Source organism: Anastrepha obliqua, chromosome 4 (assembly GCF_027943255.1).
Source record: "Anastrepha obliqua isolate idAnaObli1 chromosome 4, idAnaObli1_1.0, whole genome shotgun sequence".
Classification (NCBI taxonomy): Eukaryota; Metazoa; Arthropoda; class Insecta; order Diptera; family Tephritidae; genus Anastrepha; species Anastrepha obliqua.
The window spans coordinates 107,503,410-107,507,097 of record NC_072895.1 but is presented as its reverse complement, the minus strand read 5'-3'; the positions used below and the strand labels follow the sequence as shown (position 1 = coordinate 107,507,097).

The following is a 3,688-nucleotide window of genomic DNA, read 5'->3' as shown; positions in this document are numbered from 1 at the left end:
CCTGCAAAATAGCGAACTAAACGGGGCCAGAGTACAGCAAATGGAGAACTGGCGAGCTGTTACGAAAGCCAAGCACAGACATCTTTATAATTACCTTAACAATAGCAGGTCATTGGCTTATCGGGGACTATGCTAGGGAGATGGGGTGGCCGTATAACAAAAGATGTAGAAGCAGCAATCAAGAATATTCTAGGGAGACAGTGAGCAATCGACATAGAATGTTGGTGGAACTCTCACTGCACAACTTGCTAGAAATTGCAGGAAAGAATATAGATGACATCGACAGATTTATAGCCAAATCAAGATGGCTTGAATAAATAACGGCAGTGGTTCCACTAGTCGTGTACCAAAATGGCACCTTTTGTGCTAATTGGGTCTGGGAGGTGTCACTCAAACAGCACTAGACACCTCTACCAACCAACCACATAAGTACATTCACTCTGACACTCAAGCAGCCTTTAAGTGGCCTGATCCCATCATCATCAACTTGCAAACAGTAGTCAAGCTCAGCAGATGCCTCGACGTGTTAGCAGATTAGTCGGTTTTCATGTGATATGGATAACGAGCGCTATATTTAAGGTACCACACAGGTTAGGATAATTGGCTGCCCTTGCGTGAAGCCCATTTGGACAAATAATCAAAAATCGGGAGAAAAGAAGGTGCTTTGGATTAGAGGTTGACGATCAACAGTGGCTAATTACGTTAGTATAACCTCTTAAAGATATTGATAAATTTCACCAGATGTGTTATATATAAACCCGTAATATCCGCAGGTGTAGCAAAAAAGAGAGATCCCAGATGCCTAAATCTTTGCCTAACGAGAGCAGTGAAACTGAGAAGAAGGTGCTGGGATGATTCCACCTCATCTTCCAGATAGCTCCTGCAGTAATGACCTGAATAAATCCCAATAAATACCTGGTAACGAGCAGACGATTCAGCTTGTACAGAAGAGTACATTTCTATCACGTTTCTTTAGGTTAGGCACGTCTCTGATTTGATACACGCTTTGAATTAGTGGATTCTTCCACAAAAAGTAATCTTTCACAGTGGAAACGTATCTGCAACACAATCAAGTTCATGTGGACAAGGAAGTAGGAGAAAGTCACAAGAGCGCAGCTTCCTAGGTTAAGTTACTCAATAACTAGGAGGGACTAGAAGTACTACTGTGGGCAAAAAAGTAAGGGGAATTTGGTTGTAAAATGAAAATCTTTATTTATTCTTGTAAATCAATTTCATCCCCTTCAAAATTAACCCCTCTCGATGAAATACACTTATGCCAACGATTTTTCCAATCCCCGAAACATGCCAAATAGTCCATTTCCGGTGTAGCCATCAGCACCTTCTTCGATTCAGCTTTTATCTCCTCAATCGACTCGAAACGCGTTCCCCGGAGTGGTCTCTTGAGTTTTGGGAATAGCCAGAAGTCCCACGGAGCCAAATCAGGCGAATACGGTGGTTGCGGAACGATATGCGTGGAATTTTTGGCGAAATGGTCACGAAGAACGAGTGCAGTGTGAGACGGTGCCTTATCGTGATGCAAAAACCAAGAGTTGTTGGCCCATAATTCTTGTCTTTTTAGACGAATTGCTTCACGTAAACGACGCATAACGCTCAAATAATATTCCTTATTAACAGTTTGGCCAGGTGGAAAGAATTCATAGTCCACGACACCACGAAAATCGAAAAAACTGTCATCATGACCTTTATTTTTGAACGACTTTGACGTGCTCTTTTCGGTCTGGCCTCGCCTTTAGCACGATATTCGCTTGATTGGTTGGTTGTTTCAGGGTCGAAAGCGTAAATCCAAGTCTCATCTTCCGTAATGATGCATTTGAGCTTGTCCTGATAGTCTGAAAGCATTGTTTCACACACATCAACGCGACGACTTGTTTCCAAGAAATTGAGAGTTTTCGGTACCAAACGAGATTTGACTTTTCGTAGGCCCAAATGGTCGTTCAAAATGGTTTTCACAGATCCTTCTGATATTCCGATCATATCAGTAAGGTCTTTAACAGTCAACCGACGATTTTTGAGCACTAACTCTTTCACTTTATTGACGTCGTCCGGAGCGCTCCAAGTCATCAACACGTTCTCGACCCTTTTTGAAGTCTTTGTACCACTTTTAAACATTTTTCTGCGACATGGTCGAATCACCAAATGCCTTCTGCAACATGCTAAACGTTTCTGCAGCCGAAATTTCATTCCGTAAACAAAATTTGATGGCACTTCTCTGCTCAATCAAATCAGACATTGTAAAAATCGAAAAATGCACTCTTGGTCGTTTGGTAAACACAAGCGTAAATATATTACTGATAATGACATTCACATGAAAGTTGGCCCAGATGTTATTAACAGTGCTGCCAACTCATGAAAAAAATAACTAGAGCGAAATTTTAATCCCGCGAAGTTTGACAAATAAATTCACCCCACTTTTTGCCCACAGTAGTAGATCACATGGACTTTTTTGGATGTTGCTGTGATGAAGAAGTCCCGCAAATTATAAATCACTTACTGTGGGATTGCCTTGAAGTGGATATGCAGGAGAATACACAATTTTTTTCTTTCTTCTTCTTTGGCTTTTATTATAGGCTTCTTGTCTGTTTTGTTCACTCAAGTTTTCATCTTTTGAAGTGAAAACTTCTTTAGAATCGTTGGGAGTGATTTGAGAAAAAGTGAAACGAAAAAGCGACCCTCTTGGCTACGAAGCGTTATATTATATGTTGATATAAGCGTAGCGACGAACTAAATAACTTTTATTTTGTTTTTTCTTGTGATTCGAACCAAGGATTTTGGATCGGAAGCTCACATTGCTAGTCGCTCGGCTACCGCGCCATGCTGTCGGCGCTGGCCTAAAAGTTATTTAGTTACGAAGCGTTATATTATATGTTGATATAAATAATTTTTGTGAGCGTGTAATTCTCAAAAGGTTTATTAGAAAATCTATTGACTAGGTAGTGTGGTATCTGTTCTTATCAGCTTAACATCTGATAGATCCTCCATCGGAGGACAACAAATGTTAAACTGATTTTTGGAAATGGGCGGAGTGTTTTAAGAGCTTGCTCCACCTCCACGCCGGGATTTCGGCCCAAATTATTGAATAAATACAAGAAGAAATATACTAATACATTTAGCTTTGGTGGGAAGAGACATAAATTTTTATATGAATACAAGTAGACGAAAATGGAAGAAATTTGTAAGTCTGTTTCTTCGGTCCGTTTGGGTATTTTTTTTGACAACATCGAAACCAAAGCATTTGTATCATATTTTATCTATCATAAACCACTCGTATCATTTGTTGAAATTGAAAACATTGAGGATGAATAATGATCAAATGAAGAAAATAAAATATGAACTTTATAGCAATATTATAATGAACCTATAATTATCCCGCCCCTAATGCTGCTTTCGTCTCATTCTCTCTCAGTTTGTTTTTCGGAAGGTTTCACTTCTATCGCGTCTAACCGTTAGACTGGTATTTTTTCTTCTTGTTCACATAGTTTTAAAGTGAACTCCTCGGCGCTGTAGAATTAAAGGTATAGCAACTGCTCAGCTTCGTTCATTTGGCGCACTGTCTCAAAGAGGCTAGGTATGGCCCCTCAACGCATGCGGTACCATAAAGAGTCCACTTGCAGGAGTATTGATACTAAAAATGTTATCTGCAGCCACTTCCACCTAAATTCACAATTTT

General features: G+C 39.9%; 1 non-coding gene across 1 annotated transcript; it reads left to right on the top strand.

The window, feature by feature from the left end:
* The first annotated feature begins 2,927 nt into the window (after positions 1-2,927).
* On the top strand, positions 2,928-3,123 carry LOC129246571 (U2 spliceosomal RNA). The gene has a single exon (XR_008582479.1). It is a non-coding gene; the product is annotated as a U2 spliceosomal RNA (small nuclear RNA).
* Positions 3,124-3,688: the final 565 nt, after the last annotated feature.